General features: G+C 48.0%; 1 protein-coding gene across 1 annotated transcript in view; it reads left to right on the top strand.

The window, feature by feature from the left end:
* The window catches only part of PLXNA4 (plexin A4), a 590122-nt gene that overhangs the window by 256873 nt on the left and 314963 nt on the right, over window positions 1-18286 (top strand). The gene's annotated exons all lie outside the window — the stretch shown is intronic.

The raw sequence follows: 18286 nt of genomic DNA, 5'->3' as shown, positions 1-18286 counted from the left end.
CATCACCAAAAATTGCCTTCCAGTTGCAGCCGCCAGTTTCTGAGGATTTATGAGAAGCTGTTTTTAGTTTCCCCTTTGAAAATTAACCACTGAAATGCCACCTATGGATCGTGTTGCTCTACAGTAATGTGATGGCATCATTAATTGCCCAAGCAGTTAAAAAGAGAGGCAGCCCAGAAGAAATGAAAATGTAAGACAGGGAAGGAGACAATGGCTTTGCCAAGCGCTTGCTGCTCCCAGCCAAAGTCACCCCCACAAAGGAGGTGTGCCTCTTAGGCAGGAGACACCAGCGCCATGTGTCACAGTCACTGTCAGGTGCCAACAATGCGGCCGTCATGAGCGGCACCGCGATGGCAGCCAGCCAGGTGGGACTCTCCGTGGCAGCCTGCCGCAGTGACCGAGAATGGTTCCTTGAATTGCTTTGAGTGACATTCAGAATTGAAGGCAGGTTGCGTGCGGTTTTCATTCATTCATCCAGGCTGACTGAATCTGCTACACGGGACAATGGCTGGAAGGGACGTGGTTTCTCAGCCTGTACCATAGCTGAGCTTTCCAAACGCATGAAAACTAAGCAGAACGAAAGGCCCTAGTGTTAGGGGTGTGTAAAGCCCTGGTCCTTCATTCCTACAGAATTTCCTTACAGTTGTACCTCGGATTAAGAACTTGATTCATTCTGGAGGTCTGTTCTTAACCTGAAACTGTTCTTAACCTGAGGTACCACTTTAGCTAATGGGGCCTCCTGCTGCCGCCGGGCAATTTCTGTTCTCATCCTGAAGCAAAGTTCTTAAGCTGAAGCACTATTTCTGGGTTAGCGGAGTCTGTAACCTGAGGCATCTGTAACCTGAAGCGTCTGTAACCCGAGGTACCACTGTATTTGCCTCACTCACTCTCAGTAGCCAGGAGCACTGGCGGAGGAACAGGGGTGCAGGGGGAGAGCACCGCCCCCGGCCACACAATCCTGGTGGGGTGCCATCGCGGCAGGCCCCCCAGGTGGGTGCCACGCCCCCGCAGGTGGCACGCCACACCCCCAGGACGCATGCCACACCCCTGCAGGTGGCATGCCACGCCCCCGGGACACACACCATGCCACGCTCACGCCTGCTCTCCGCGTATGTAAGCAAAGTTCTTAAGCTGTAGCACTATTTCTGGGTTAGCGGAGTCTGTAACCTGAAGCGTATGTAACCCAAGGTACCACTGTACAAGAGGATGGCTGGAAGGTGTTAAGAAGGCAATGGAATACAGTGGTACCTCGGGTTACAGACACTTCAGGTTACAGACTCTGCTAACCCAGAAATAGTACCTCAGGTTAAGAACTTTGCTTCAAGATGAGAACAGAAATCGTGCTCCGGCGGTGCGGCAGCAGCAGGAGGCCCCATTAGCTAAAGTGGTGCTTCAGGTTAAGAACGGACCTCTGGAACTAATTAAGTTCTTAACCCAAGGTACCACTGTATTAAGTGATCTCGAGTGTGCAGCCCAAGCAAAGTCAGGGGGTGACGGAGGTGAAGGAGGACTTAATGGGATGAAAATGCAAGCGGGAGGGGCTGAGGGCAGGCGGAGCTGAAGAGGTCAGTGTTATAAAGAGGAAAACCAAATACAGTGGTACCTCAGGTTAAGTACTTAATTCGTTCCGGAGGTCCGTTCTTAACCTGAAACTGTTCTTAACCTGAAGCACCACTTTAGCCGGGCAGTTTCTGTTCTCATCCTGAAGCAAAGTTCTTAAGCTGAAGCACTATTTCTGGGTTAGCGGAGTCTGTAACCTGAAGTGTCTGTAACCTGAAGCGTATGTAACCTGAGGTACCACTGTAGACTTAGGGAACTGCATGGCGAGGGGCTGGGCCAAGCAGGCCGCTTTGCAGCTTACCAGTAAATGTGCTAGGTTGCACTGAGGTTGTTCTCCCAAAGTAAATGCCTGTATTTATCACTGTCTGGAGGATTTATTGTCCAGCCAGGGCCTTTTCGAGAGGGGGAGACTCTCGCTCCTTTCTTTTCAATTACCGCCGTGCAGAGAGAATGGAGCGGCCAAGCCCTTCGGGGAATGAAGTGCTGATGAGGTTATTGGCTGGAGAAAACTTTCCCTCTTTGGCCGCGGACGTGCGATTCTCGTGGCTCCTTTGCAACACTCTGGGCTGTGCCGGGCCTAGCAAGCTATGAAAATAACTGGTTTGGTTAAAACAGGAGCATCGGAGCTGTCACTTAAGGCCACGAGCTGCAATGTGCACCTAGCTCCACCTGCTTGGCTTAGCTGGGAGTCTGCAGGTAATCATGGAACAAGCAGCGGCTGGAGAAGAGAGAGGCAGGCCAAGATGGCCTCTTGCCCAGCCGCAGAATCCCAGAGCGCTTCCTTTCACTTTGTGTAGACCCACAATTAAAACCAGCCATGGGGGCAGGGACTTCAAAGGCGGAGGACCTGCTCAAGCCCACAGGCCAAGACTGACATAGCCTCCAGCAGCATATGGTGTGACTGACAGCCAAATTGCGCCGCGGCTGCTCCAGCTTCTTGTAGGTCTTGCTCCTTGCTTTCTCTGTGAATAGCACTCAGTTTTGAGGTGGAGAACTTAGCCGGGGAGAAGGCAGACATAATACTTTAAGGTGGGCTGCTAGCCGTGATGGCTCTGCTCTTGCCTGCACAGTTGGAGGCAGGAATGCTTCTGAATACGAATTGCTGGAAAGCATGGGAGGGCTCTTGTGTTCCAATCCTGCTTATGGGTTTCCCACAGGCATCCGGTTGGCCCTTGTGAGAACAGGATGCTGGACAAGATGGGCCATTGGCCTGATCCAGCAAGCAGTTCTCAAGTATCCTCCCATGCCAGAGTGTCGTAACAGCCCCTGCTGTTGCCTAAGTTTCATGCACCAGGAGGGCTGTCCACCTTTAATTCCACATGAACTAGATTGGGCCTTTTCAGTGATGGCCCCTACCTAGTAGAACTCCCTCCCAAGGGGTGTGTGGTTGCCAGCCCTCCAGTTGCAAGATTTTTGAAAATCACAATTGAATTTTGAGTGGCCTCTAATTGATCACACTACAATGGTACCTCGGGTTACAGACGCTTCAGGTTACAGACTCCGCTAACCCAGAAATAGTACCTCGGGTTAAGAACTTTGCTTCAGGATGAGAACAGAAATTGCTCGGTGGCGGCGCGGCGGCAGTGGGAGGCCCCATTAGCTAAAGTGGTACCTCAGGTTAAGAACAGTTTCAGGTTAAGAACGGACCTCCAGAATGAATTAAGTTCTTAACCCAAGGTACCACTGTATTTTTATTGCTGTGGCTCCAGAAGTATTTTTTCTATTGGCTGAATTATGTTGCATTCTGCTGTTATTATTATTATTATTATTATTATTATTATTATTATTATTATTTAAATGGTTTTTAAAATTATTATTTTAAAGCTTTTATATTATTCTGTTTTCATGCTTGTGTTATGTTTGCTGGGTAGACTTGGTCTAGGAAAGCAGCTTATAGCTATTAAAATGCAATGCAAAGTTGTGTTTCACCTTAAAATTGCATCCTTTTTTTTAAAAAAAAAACACCTTACTCAGCTGCTTTGGGGTTTAGAGGGAGGAGAGGCGTGTTGTTGATGGCATGGGTGCTAGCCAGTAGCTATACACTACAACTTGATTTCTCCCCGATTCAAATTGAACCATGTTGAAATACCTTGTTTCTTCAGACGTTGTAGCAGGACAGGAAAAAAAGAGTATATTTGTTTCAAGGGCAGCAACAGGATTTCTTTAAATACCTCATTTCAGCACTTTTGGAACATTACATTAATCTTCATTCTCAGAGATGGTCTTGACCATGATGACATGTCTGTAGCTGGGCAGAGAGTCACCATGATCACTCAAATGATCACAGTACCTGCTGTCAATTGTGGATACTGATGTGATAACTGGAAACAAGGATGAACTAATGGCCATATCTAGAGGCTAAGACAAAGAGCACTTGTTGGCAGTTCTGTGCATACACACACACACACACACACATTAGGGGGAGCTCAGTTGGTGAAATTTTGCGCATCTGCAGTTTTATGAGTGAGTCTTATTTGAGTCAGTTGGAAATTTTTTTGTATAAGTATGTCTATGACCAGGGGACACGGGTGGCACTGTGGGTTAAACCACAGAGCCTAGGGCTTGCTGATCAGAAGATCGGCGGTTCGAATCCCCGGGACGGGGTGAGCTCCCGTTGCTCGGTCCCAGTTCCTGCCAACTTAGCAGTTCGAAAGTACGTCAAAGTGCAAGTACCGTATTTTTCGCACCATAGGACACACTTTTTCCCTCCTAAAAAGCAAGGGAAAATGTGTGTGCATCCTATGGAGCGAATGCAGGCTTTCGCTGAAGCCTGGAAAGTGAGAGGGGTGGGTGCGCACCGACCCCTCTCGCTCTCCAGGCTTCAGGAAGCTATCCGCTAGCCGTGGGAGACCCAGCTCTCCCACGGCTAGCGGAGCGCTGCATTAATCCCGAAGCTTGGGGCGTGCGGAGCTCAGCGCGCCCCAAGCTTCTGGGTGCCGGCAAGGTCTCCGCTAGCCGTCTAGACCTTGCCGGCACCCAGAAGCTTGGGGCGCGCTGAGCTCCGCAGCCCCAAGCTTCGGGATTAGCGCTCCGCTAGCTGTGTCTAGGCTGCGGATAGCAGCCTGGCTCCCGGAGCGTCGGGCGCCCTGAAAGTAGAGCGCCCGGCGCTTCGGGAACTCATCCGCAGCCTAGGCAACCCTGCGGGAGATCCCGCAGGGATGTCTAGGCTGCGGATAGCAGCCTGCTTCCCGGAGCGTCGGGCGACCTGAAAGCAGAGCGCCCGGCGCTTCGGGAACACATCCGCAGGGTGGGGAGCCCTGCAGGAGTTCCCTGCAAGGCTCCCCAAGCTGCGGATAGCAGTCTGCCGCCCGGCGGGTGGGGCGCCCTGAATCAGAGCGCCCCTCGCGCCGGGCAGACATCCGCAGGGTGGGGAGCCCTGCAGGAGTTCCCTGCAAGGCTCCCCAAGCTGCGGATAGCAGCCTGCCGCCCGGCGGGTGGGGCGCCCTGAAGCAGAGCGCCCCTCGCGCCAGGCAGACATCAGCCAGCCCCACAAGCTCGGGGGACAGCAGGGAGGCGCAGCGCCACTATCCCGCTGTTCCTCGACCTGGTTCGGTTTCCCTGACCTGCTTTTGGGGGGGGAAATAAAGGGAATTTTCCCCCCTTTATTTCCCCCCCAAAAAACTAGGTGCGCCCTATGGTCCGGTGCGTCCAATCGTGCGAAAAATACGGTAGATAAAGAGGTACCGCTCCGGCGGGAAGGTAAACGGCGTTTCCGTGCGCTGCTCTGGTTCACCAGAAGCGGCTTAGTCATGCTGGCCACATGACCCAGAAGCTGTACTTCGGCCAATAAAGCGAGATGAGCGCTGCAACCCCAGAGTTGGCCACGATTGGACCTAATGGTCAGGGGTCCCTTTACCTTTACCTTTATGTCTATGACTGGGGTGCAAATACTACACCATGTTCTGTGTTCCCATTACAAAATTAGAACAAGGAGGTTTTTTAAAGAACCAGAGTCTGTTTCCTGCTTTCTTTCAAAAGCCTCTCTTTCCTCTACCCGTATTTGTGCTTAGTTAATCTCATTGCGAAGCTCCTGTTGCATCAAGGTGTGTAAATGACCACAATATTTCCTCTTCTCTCGAGCCAGGAAGGGATGGCGAGCAGAGGTCTACGTTGGTTAATCCTACTTGCGTAATCCACTTTACCAGAGATGATTTTCCAGGCTAGCTTTGGGATGCTTTTTCCTGTCGCATGATCACATCATCTCTTTGGCATTGGGGGAGAGACCAGGCAATTGGAAGCCTGTAATCCCATTTCCCGAACGACTATCAATTCTGTTACCTTGCCGGAACGTATCTTATTCTGACCAAGAACATTTGGTGGCTGCATTGATGGGGACTTGGCCAAAACCACCAGGTGGATTTTCAGGTAGAGATGTACATACCAAGCTGCGTCGAACCAAGGCTCATGCACTGCAAGTATCTTCAAGTATTCTGAGCTGATGAGTGAGGTCAAACACTGAGGACAAGCTAAACAAGGGAATAAGGGTTATAGCTCAGTGGCAGAACATCTGCCTTTTGTTGTAATAGTGTTTATTTTTTTAATATACACTTTAATGAGTTTTTTAGCATATCATTTTCAACAGTAATTAGACACACTTTTACATCTTATTCAACTTTTTGACTTCCATCAATCCTGTCTGAAATTTTTCCAGTCTAATCTCTTAGTATGCGTTTCTTATCTTACCTATTACATATCAAACTCATAACCAATATCTCTATCTTTTTCTACTTTGTAACACTTCGTATATTTCTCCTTACGAAACTTCTTGTAGCCCTACTAGCGTAATTTGTTGATTATAGTTGCTCTTCAAATAATTCATATACTTTTTCCAATCTTCTGTAAATCTCTGATCCCGCAAGTTTCGAATCCTTCCTGTCATTTTGTCCAATTCTGCATAGTCCATTAATTTCATCTGCCATTCTTCTTTCGTCGGAATTTCTTCTTGTTTCCATTTCTGGGCTAACAACAGTCTTGCTGGCAGAACATCTGCCTTGCATGGAGAAGCTCCCATATACAATCTCTAGCAGCTCCTAGGAGGGCTGGGCAGGTCTCCTACTTGATACTCTGAAGAACAGCTGCCAGTCAGTGTAGACAAAAACTAAGCTAGATGAACCAGTGGGCTGACTCAGTATAACAGAGCTTCCTGTCTTACCAATAGCCTTGTTGTAAAAAGGTAAAGGACCCCTGGAAGGTTATGTCCAGCCAAAGGCTACCATGGGGTTGCAACGCTCATCTTGCTTCAGACTGAGGGATCTGGCGTTTGTCCACAGACAGCTTTCTGGCAGTGGTGGAGCTCTTGGGCACCTGTGGCGGTGTGCCCAGGGGCGGGGCGAACCGCCCATAGGGATGGGCAGAGGTGGAGCTAGCGGTAGCAGCGTGTGTCCCGTGGGGGCGCCGCCCACAGGATGACACCCCCCCTTGTCCCCTTGCTCCGCCTCTGCTTTCTGGGTCATGTGGCCAACATGACTAAACCGCTTCTGGTGCAACAGGACATCGTGACAGAAACCAGAGCACACGGAAATGCCGTTTACCTTCCTGCCGCAGTGGTACCTATTTATCTACTCACACTGGTGTGCTTTCGAACTGCTAGGTTGGCAGGAGCTGGGACAGAGCAACGGGAGCTCACCCCGTTGTGGGGATTCAAACCGCTGACCTTCTGATCGGCAAGGCCTACAGCATCCTTGAAAATGCACTAGAATTTGCTGCTTTAGTTTCCAGACACATTTATTGGTTACTTTTCACTTGGAAGAAAAAAACCCCAACAACAACAACCCTAAATTAAGCAGGAGGAACCCCCATGTAAATGCTAATTGTGCCATGCCCTGCAGATACGTTGCTGCAGCTTTTATGTTACATATTACGCCACGGTGGAATTCAGCTAATTTTATGGTGCATTATTATAATATAAAAGAGGAAGCCACGTGGCTGTTCTCACTGGCTATGCTCAGCGTTCAGTCATGGGGGAACAGAGCCAGGAAGATCTGGGCAATGCTTAGTTTTCTTAAAGGATGGGGACGCCAGGGTTCAATAAGTCACGACGTCTCTCATGGAAGTGATAGAGTTCGTTCTGGTTCACACCGTTATCCAATCTAGGAAAATGCTGCAAATATGTGCTCATTGGAGTTTGCAATAAAACATGCGGATTATGCATGCATGTATATATTGATGTGGGTTTGAAAGGTTGGTCTGGATGATGCCCTCTGAGTCTCTTCTTAGGGCCCTATACCCAGTGCGGATTAGACTCTTAATAGCAGAATCTATTGCTAAGCTTGTCAGACAAGTCTCTTACAAAGACAGTAGCCTTAGCTGGCCGTTTAAGTATCCTCCTCAACATCCCAAAAGAATGAGCTAAGTTGCAAGAGCTTCAACTAAGTGATGGTGCCCTCAGGGCACATGGGTGGCCGTTCCTCCCTGCTCCTTCACCTAGCTCAGGGGTCGGCAACCTAAGGCCCATGGGCCACAAGCAGCCCATGGGGTTGTTTAACCAGCCCATGGACCCCCGCTGCCCACTCGATCGGCTCCCATGCGCCGCGCTAAACTGGCGCAGAGCAGAGTGGGGATTGGCTTCCGTGACACTGGCCGGCTTCCCATTGGCTGCAGGAAGCTCCTGCAGCCAATGGGAAGCTGCACACGCCTCCTTTGCACCAGAAGGAGTGCCGGGAATAGCGTTTGCGCATGTGTGCATGCACGCGAGAGCACTCCGGCCTACCGCAGAGTCTGCAGGACCATGAACCAGCCCAAGCCACAAAAGCTTTGCGACCCCTGAGCTAGCTGCTAGGTAGTAGAGCAAGTGTGTGTCTGTGCATGTGTGTGAGCTGTATGCAGACTGGAATCTGGAGACCATGGACTTGTTGGATCTGTGCTAATGGAGAAGCAAGATCTGTTGGGGCATTAGCGCTGTGAGCTATGAATGTGTAAAGAGAACCATGTATCCTAAAGACACCACAGTATCCGTTGACCTTCATTCCAGTGGAACAGAACTAGGCCTGTTTTCAGAGGCACACATTTGGCCATATACCTCTGTGGCACCTAGTCCGGTATTTCCCACATTGATTGGCAGAGGGTCTCCAAAGTCTTGGAGTGGCAAGTGGGCCCCCCCAGGCCTGATGCATTTTCACCAGGCGTGCCAGGGACTCTGTGCCATCTATGTGCAGAGCATGCACTCTGCCGATGTGCTCTGACCACCCCCTCCCTGAGTGTGGAGGAGCTGAGGATCAATATTTTATTTCTGCCCCTCTAAAGCGAGTGCATTAGTTTATAAAACCAGTGGCATAAAAGGGCAACAGTTTCCTTACAACGCGCCGTTTCAGGTTATGAGATGGAAAGCTTTCATGTTTGGATGGTGCACCATGTGTGGGAATTTGGGGGGGGGTCTTCCTGAATTCAGTAGTACCTCAGGTTACAGACGCTTCAGGTTACAGACTCCGCTACCCCAGAAATAGTACCTCGGCTTAAGAACTTTGCTTCAGGATGAGAAAAGAAATCGTGCGGCGGTGGCAGCGGGAGGCCCCATTAGCTAAAGTGGTGCTTCAGGTTAAGAACAGTTTCAGGTTAAGAACGGACCTCCAGAACAAATTAAGCTCTTAACCCAAGGTACCACTGTATAGAAAAGTGGCGTTTCAGGACTAGGCTGAACGCTTTTAGGAACATAAGGGAAACTGCCTTATACCGAGTCAGACCATTGGTCTGTGCCGCTCAGTATTGCCTTCTCTGATTGGCAGAGGCACTCAGGATTATCTCCCGGGTTCTACCTGGAGATGGCGGGGATTGAACCTCCAATCTTTTGCATGCAAGGGAGATTCGCTGCCCCGAACTACAGTCCTTTCGCATCTCCCCCCAACACAAACACACAGGCACACACACCTGCCTTATAAAGAAGGAGTAGTCCGGGGGGGGGGGACAGAAGCTTTTGACACCTGGTTTTCTTTTGGGGGGGTTGGGGGGGATGGAATACACAAGCCACCTCAAAGTCTGCTCAGGGACCAACTACAGCTTTGCACTTGACAGACAGAACAAGGCTGCAAATCAAGGTTCTTCCCTCTCCCCAACTGCAGCCCCCACCCCACCTACCCCTGGGAGCAAATATCTATCTCTCCGAGCAAAAACAAACCAATTAGTGTTTGTCTTTGTACTGCTAATGAAGCTAATTAAGCGCCATGCAAAGAAACACAGCAGAGAGCAGAAGGTAACTTCGCTGGGGCAGGTTTTTGTCTCTTGTCTCTTTGATCTCCCCCCACCCAAAAAAAGAGTTCCAAGAAGGGGTTGAATTGGAGGTGGGTCATACTGATGTTCTTCCCTACGTGCTAAATTACTTGGAATCAGATAAGAATGTAAGCAGGGCCTGCAGGATGAGGCCAATAGACCATCTAGTCCAGCATCCTGTTCTCTCGGGGACCAACCATATATACCTGCCCAGGCAAGGTTGAGTCTCCTGTGAAGTGCCTCTTTGCCATTGAAAGCTTAAGGTTGCTATCCTCTGTAGACTGACCTGAGTAAGTCCCATTGAATCCCATGGGATTTACTACATTGAGCAAGCCTGCCTAAGCTGACACTGCAAATGAACACTAAAATGTGCTAAAGTGGTTTCACAGCCACGGATAAACTTATTTTTTCATATTTTATTTCAACAATTTCCATACCACCTGAAATAATCATAATCATAATATTTATACCCCACCCATCTGGCTGGGTTTCACCAGCCACTCTGGGAGACTTCCAACAAAAGATTAAAAACACATTAAAACATCAGTCATTAAAAACTTCCCTAAACAGGGCTGCCTTCAGATGTCTTCTAAACGTCAGATAATTGTTTATTTCTTTGACATCTGGTGGGAGGGCGTTCCACAGGGTGGGGGCCATCAACAAGAAGGCCCTCTGCCTGGTTCCCTGTAACTTCGCTTCTCGCAGGGAGGAAACCGCCAGAAGGCCCTTGGCACTGGACCTCAGTGTCCGGGCAGAACGATGGGGGTGGAGATGCTCCTTCAGGTATACTGGGCCAGGGGCTGTTTAGGGCTTTCAAGGTCAGCACCAACACTTTGAATTGTGCTTGGAAACATACTGGGAGCCTAAACTGTGTAACAGTAATTTTTTTTAAAGGTGATAAGAGAAAAGCTGTTTCTCTCCAGCCACCCTCTCTCCCTTTTCCTGCCGTGTTTCAGCTCAAAGTCACCCTCCTTGGTTGGCTTTTTCACCCGCAGGTGGAATGGCATAACTCAATGCCATGTGTAATTTGAGCATTAGGGTTGGTTTATTTATAACTTCTTCCCTGGCGATTCTCCATTCTCTCCATGAATGTGATCTGGAAGCATTAATGTAGCGCAGAAGACACACAGAAGTTTAAGCCGGGTCTTCAGCTGTGTACATATTACACCATTTACTCCAGCTCCAGGGTGCCTCCCCTCGCTAGTGCTTGAAGTGTAAGCATGACATTAGCCGCAATCCCTAAGTACCTTGCGGTTTCTTGAGAAACACTACTGCTTGATTCATTTCCCCTCAAGTAAACTTCGGGTTTGGAAAGGTGAGCTGTGGTTAAGCTGGGGTGTCTGCAGCTGAGACAGTTGTGGCTCAGCATGGTGTAGTGGTTCAGAGCGGTGGACTCATAATCTGGTGAACCAGGTTCGCTTCCCCGCTCCTCCACATGCAGCTGCTGGGTGACCTTGGGCCAGTCACACTTCTCTGAAGTCTCTCAGCCCCACTCACCTCACAGAGTGTTTGTTGTGGGGGAGGAAGGGAAAGGAGAAGGTTAGCTGCTTTGAGACTCCTTAGGGTAGTGATAAAGCGGGATATCAAATCCAAACTCTTCTTCCTCATGTGCAGATGACAGTTTCATTGAACAGGAATGCATGGGGCAGCAAGTGTTGGGAAACCGAAAAGGCAATGTACGTCTGGCGAAGGCACTCTTGCTTTCTCGTTGTTGTGTGTATAATGTAGTGTAAATGTGACTTGAAACACAGCAGAGGTTTCCTGCATTGCATGGAGCTAGACTAGTTGACCCTTGAGATCCCTTTCGACTCTATAGTACTATGATTTTGCTGCATTTTAAGATGATGATGATGATGATGATGATAAATTTATTACTTATACCACACCCATCTGGCAGGGCCTCCCCAGCCACTCTGGGCGGCTCCCAACAGAATATTAAAAACACGATAAAACATCAGACATTAAAAACTTCCCTAAACAGGGCTGCCTTCAGATGTCTTCTAAAAGTCAGATTAGTTGTTTATTTCCTTCACATCTGTTGGGAGGGCGTTCCACAGGACGGGCGCCACTACCAAAAAGGACCTCTGCCTGGTTCCTTGTAACCTCACTTCTTGCAGTGAGGGAACCACTGAAGGCCCTCAGGGCTGGACCTCAGTGTCTGGGCTGGACCATGGGGGTGGAGACGCTCCTTCAGGTATACTTGGCCATGTTTAGGGCTTTCAAGGTCAGCACCAACACTTTGAATTGTGCTCAGAAATGTACTGTGTAATGTTACACAGACTTCTTCTAGACTGGCATGTTGTTTGGGGCAATGTGTTGAGAGTCCCATGGGATTGCAGATGATATGGACTACAGCTAAAGAATCTCTGACACAGGTGGCCATCCAACCTCTATTTAAAAACCTCCAACCAAGGAGAGCCCGTCACCTTCTACTCTAGCCCAATCCACTGCCATACAGCTCTTACCGGCAGAAAGTTCTTCCTAATGTTTAGTCGGAATATTGTTTCTTATAATTTGACTCCATTTGGTTGGGTCCTATCCACTGGAGCAGCATGACCCAAACCAATGGATTCAAATGACCAGAAAGGAGATTCTAACAAAACATTAGGAAGAACTTTCTGGCGGCAAGAGTTGTTTGACAGTAAAATGGACTATCTCAGAAGGTAGTCAGCTTTTTAATCTACATGGCTAAAACTGAAAACGGAGGACCCTGCCTTCACATTATAAACTTTCTAGTTGGCATGAACTGTATATTGCCTTCTCTTCAAATGATTAGATGGGATAGGAGTTTATTATCTTCTTTGCTTGTCGTTTTTGAAGTGTCGCCCGAGCTGCATCTTCTGGGATTGGGTGGGAAAATCTTATTTTATGTTTGTGCGAAGTTGTGACATGTTGTAATAAGTTAATAACATGTCCCAAAACAAATCCACATGTGCGAAGATGCGCGCTGAAGTCTTGCTTCCATGGATCAATTTTCATTTGAAAAGCGAAACAAAACAAAACAAGGAACATTATCACCTCAAAACTTAACATCAGGCTGGACAAAAAAAATTTCCCAGTGGCAAACAAACCCAATAGATTTCTTGGGCTTGTTTAAGTTCAAGGCTGCTTTTTGTTTTCAGAAAGAAAGCTCTCTATGGGCACTTAAACCTCCTTCTCGGGATCAGTTTACATTGGCTGGGATAAAAAGGCACTTCAAGGCAGAAAATCAAAATGTCTTATGTCCCACATGCTTTGGGGTTTTTTGTTTACAGAAAGAAAACTGTAAATGTCAGGCAGCTAAAAACGGGGTAATGTATACTGCTGTCAAAGATGTCCTAGAAGGATTCTGTCCTAAAAAGTTGGTTGAGTGAGAATCGTAGAACTGTAGAGTTGGAAGAGACCCACAAAGGTCATCCATTCCAACCCCCTACGTGACAGGAATCACAGCCAAAGAATCGCTGACAGGTGGCCACCCAATCTCTTCTTAAAAACCTTCAGTGATGGAGGGTCCACCGCCATCTGAGGGAGTCCGTTTCACTCCCGAACAACTCTTACCATCAGAAAGTTCTTCCTGATGTTTAGTCAGAATCTCCTTTCTTGTACAGTGGTACCTCGGGTTAAGTACTTAATTCATTCCGGAGGTCTATTCTTAACCTGAAGCTGTTCTTAACCTGAAGCACCACTTTAGCTAATGGGGCCTCCTGCTGCCACCACGCTGCTGTCGTGCGATTTCTGTTCTCATTCTGAAGCAAAGTTCTTAACCCGAGATAATATTTCTGGGTTAGCGGAGTCTGTAACCTGAAGCATCTGTAACCTGAAGCGCCTGTAACCCAAGGTACCGCTGTATTGAACTATGTGGGACAAATTATTTAATTTGAAACCCAAGAAAGAAAGGACTTTGATTCCCCTCCCCTTATTTAACTTTCTATTTTAGGGGATAAATGTTTGCAATTTTTTTTAAGCTTTGTGCATAGATTCTCACATTAGGAAAACTTCTATATGTCACTTGCAATAAGATGAAGAAGATTTAAAATCGAAACCGTAAGAATACAAGTTTTTAAGAATGTGTGTGAAAAAGTATTAAATAATGAAAGCAGGAGGAGGAGGGAAGTCAATCAAAATTATGGTTTAAATTTTTTTTGGTAGATGTTTTTGTTTGTTTTATATGGAAATTTAATAAATTGTTATGCAAAAAATAAAAATAAAAATAAACAACAACAGGTTTTAGGAGACACCGAAAAGAGCACAGTTGAAGGTGCTTGCCTGAGATCAACAGGCAGGGAGTTCCAAAGTGCAGTAGCACCACTGTTATGTACTGACGTTCTCACCCTGGGCCAGCAGGGGGATACTGTAGATAGTTATGCAAATGAAGGATCGAAAGTGACATTCAGTGATTGGATAGTTTTAGAAAGTTGCAACAGTTACCTTGTTCTGGAGCTCTATATAAGCAGGCTGACTGAGCTCCTCAGTTCAGTTCAGTTCCAGCTTACAAATAAAGAGCTGCTTTGGAAGAATTGCTGTGTCGTCTGATATGTTCGCCCACAACTTAACAACCACACCAAAAGATCCATTTCCTACAGGAGCAAAATGGGTATTATGTAGCACCTGTAACACAAAAAAGGCAACAGAAGGACTGACTTCCACGAGAGCAAGAAACCAGAATGCATTTCGTGCTGCAGAAGCTGGAGCTCCCAAGCACGGCGGCGCACGCCAGCGATCACTTCTTATTTATTTCCTTTGTAACAGTGTGATGCTAATTTGACAATTAAGGCTGAGGTTGATGAAGGCTCACCCCACCACTCCTATCTCAACACCTGCTCCTGGTTGCAGCTTGAGACTTTCCTGGAATCCACAATGAGGGGTTGTCCATGAATGGGGCTCAGTGCTGGATTTACGTATAAGCTAAACAAGCTCTAGCTTAGGGTCCCACTCTCTGGGGCCCCCGCAAAAAAAGTAAAGGGGGGAAAACTGGATGTGCATTTCCAAAATACAGTCATGCTTCATGATACGTTTGCTTCATGTTACGTTTTTTCAGGTTCCATCCTGTGGCGACCCAGAAGTACCGGAAAGGGTTACTTCTGGGTTTCGCCGTTCGCGCATGCGTAGTAGCGCTAAATCACGCTTTGTGCATGCGCACAAGCACCAAATCACGCAGATACGGCGCTTCAAGTTGCGGGCTTTTCATGTTGCGAACGGGCCTCTGGAACAGATCCCGTTCCCAACCAGAAGTACCACTGTATAAGATAAAAAACAAATAAAATGGCTTTCGATACCTATTAGGTCCATAAATTACCACATGGTATATATTCAACACAAAACAGTGATAATTTGTTGTTGACAAAGACAGCTGGACATATAAGGGGCCCCGTTAAGAACGGACCTCCGGAACGAATTAAGTTCTTAACCCGAGGTACTACTGTAGTTTATTTTACCAACAGACCACAGTGGTATACAGGCGTGTATATGTGCAGCACCGGGAAATAAATAAGTACCGTATTTTTCGCACCATAGGACGCACTTTTTCCCTCCTAAAAAGCAAGGGAAAATGTGTGTGCGTCCTATGGAGCGAATGCAGGCTTTCGCTGAAGCCTGGAAAGTGAGAGGGGTCGGTGCGCACGCGACCCCTCTCGCTCTCCAGGCTTCAGGAAGCTATCCGCTAGCCGTGGGAGACCCAGCTCTCCCACGGCTAGCGGGGCGCTGCATTAATCCCGAAGCTTGGGGCGTGCGGAGCAGCCTGCTTCCCGGAGCGTCGGGCGCCCTGAAAGCAGAGCGCCCGGCGCTTCGGGAACACATCCGCAGGGTGGGGAGCCCTGCAGGAGTTCCCCGCAAGGCTCCCCAAGCTGCGGATAGCAGCCTGCCGCCCGGCGGGCGGGGCGCCCTGAAGCAGAGCGCCCCTCGCGCCAGGCAGACATCAGGCAGCCCCACAAGCTCGGGGGACAGCAGGGAGGCGCAGCGCCACTATCCCGCTGTTCCTCGACCTGGTTCGGTTTCCCTGACCTGCTTTTGGGGGGGAAATAAAGGGAAAATTTTTTTCCTTTATTTCCCCCCCAAAAAACTAGGTGCGCCCTATGGTCCGGTGCGTCCAATCATGCGAAAAATACGGTAATTCAGTTCAAGCCCAGAAACAGAGGTAGAGAACTGGAGAGACCTTGTTGCTCACAAGGAGACCCTCTACAGAGATTCCTTGAATATACTTGTATATAGCATTTATTATGAAGGAGCGTCTCCATCTCCATCGTTCTGCCTGGACGCTGAGATCCAGCTCCGAGGGCCTTCTGGCGGTTCCCTCATTGCGAGAAGTGAGGTTACAGGGAACCAGGCAGAGGGCCTTCTCGGTAGTGGCACCCACCCTGTGGAACACCCTCTCATCAGATATCAAAGAGAAAAAGAACTACCAGACTTTTAGAAGACATCTGGAGGCAGCCCTGTTTAGGGAAGCTTTTAATGTTTGATGCATTACTGTATTTTAATATTTTGTTGGAAGCCGCCCAGAGTGGCTGGGGAAGTCCAGCCAGATGGGCGGGGTATAAATAATAAATTATTATTATTATTATTATTATTATTATTATTATTCCACCTTTTCCTCCAAGGAGCTCATGGTGGTGCACACGGTTCTTTGCCTCCCTGTTTTATCCTCACAGCAACCAAGCGAGGTAGGTCAGGCTGAGAGAAGACCGTGACTGGCCTCTCCAAAGGTCACCCACTAAGCTTCATGGCTGAGCGGTGGGATTCGAACCCTTGTCGCCCAGCTCTCTAATTACAGTGGTACCTCGGGTGACAGGCGCTTCAGGTTACAGACGCTTCAGGTTACATACCCCACTAACCCAGAAATAGTACCTCGGGTTAAGAACTTTGCTTCAGGGTGAGAACAGAAATCGTGCGGCAGCGGCAGCAGGAGGCCCCATTAGCTAAAGTGGTGCTTCAGGTTAAGAACAGTTTCAGGTTAAGAACAGACCTCCAGAACGAATTAAGTTCTTAACCCGAGGTACCACTGTACCATTGCACCAAGGGTTCAGGTGCTGGGCTCAGTTTGTTGCCTGTTTCTCTGTCTCTCCCTAGGGTGCCTTTGTTCTCTTCCATGTGACTCATGTCAGGGAGCAGGCGTTGTGTCAGCTAAGTGGCATCGGGGAGGAGGACGAGGAGGCCAGGCAGGGCAGCTCTTTCAGCGAGACCACCCACTGCGCTCCTGTCCCCAAAGCACGGCTGAGAAACACGGCAGCACACATGCTTGGGTGGACTCAGGTTCTCGTATCCTCGGGGGAATGTCTCAAGTCACGGGAAATCCAGCAAGCTGGCAGGCTCGGATTCCCACATCATTCATGCTTCAGAGGCTTCCAGGGCCTGGCCCCAAAGGAGGCAGGGAACCTGTGTAACCAGTCACCTTTGGGAAGAGGCGAAAACAGAGGACCTTGATTGACTGGATCAATAGAGATCCCATCATACCGTTTGGACAATTCAGGTCTGGTCAGATTCACGTCTGATTAGCCGCATTTCGTCTGCCTCAATTCAGAACCACCCGTTGGCGTAACTGGATAGGGAAACGCTTCCTGTGTTTTCAAAGGCAATGTGTATAGTTCTTGTTTGTTTGCACCGTGGCTATCTTAATCCTCTCCCAAAACTAAAGATGGGGGAGAAATGTGAAACGGCTCGCTTTTTAACGGGGGAACGTCTCGAAACAATACGCGACTCAAAAGACAGGTTTTGGTTTTGTTTTTTTTAAAAAATATATTATTAGATTTTCCACAATTATAACAAAAACCACAGAGCAGAACGACACACAAAAACAGAAAGAAGGGGGGGGGGGAGAAAAATCAATGAACGGGAAAAAAAAGGAACAATAAACAGATAAACAATAACAACAAACTTGATTCTTTACAAATCCAACCTTTTAAACATCTTGGTTGACTTCCTCTAGTCCCTCCCTTCTGAGTTTCCTTGTAGTTAAAAGTAACAGCTTTCCAATATCGTTATTAAACTAAAGCAATTTCCAGTTATAGTCCATCTTATTCACTTTTCTTAACATTCTAAATCCCATTTATTTCATTATAACTTAGATTAATCCTAGGCCTATTTGTTTCTTTTAAGTACTTTCTAATTTTTTATATTACAATATTTGTTCAAATAGTCCTTAAATTTCCTCCAGTCCTCTTGAAACTCCTCTTCTTTCTGGTCGTGGATTCTTCCAGTCAGGTCAGCTAGCTCCGAAAAGTCCATCAGCTTCATCTGCCAATCTTCCACTGTTGGTAGTTCTTGTGTTTTCCAATTTTTAGCAAATAATATTCGGGCGACCGTTCTTGGAAATTGGCATGTCTCTGAATGGTGCGGTGCAGCTTTGCAACCGCAGAATGTGTACCGAAATGCATATTCTGGGGTAAAGCGTGCATGGAAAGGCACATACTGTTGGTGAAAAGGGCATGCGGAAATGCATTGTATAAGGGATAATGGCTTACAAATTGTGTATTCGTCAAAACGTGTGCGACAAGAGAAAATCATACTAAAATGCTTCTTCTTGTCACAAGAAGCAGGTCCTTTCTGCTAAAGT

The sequence above is a fragment of the Podarcis raffonei genome, chromosome 10 (assembly GCF_027172205.1).
Source record: "Podarcis raffonei isolate rPodRaf1 chromosome 10, rPodRaf1.pri, whole genome shotgun sequence".
NCBI lineage: Eukaryota > Metazoa > Chordata > Lepidosauria > Squamata > Lacertidae > Podarcis > Podarcis raffonei.
Note: the sequence above shows the minus strand (reverse complement) of the source record. Positions and strands in the feature narration are given on the sequence as shown.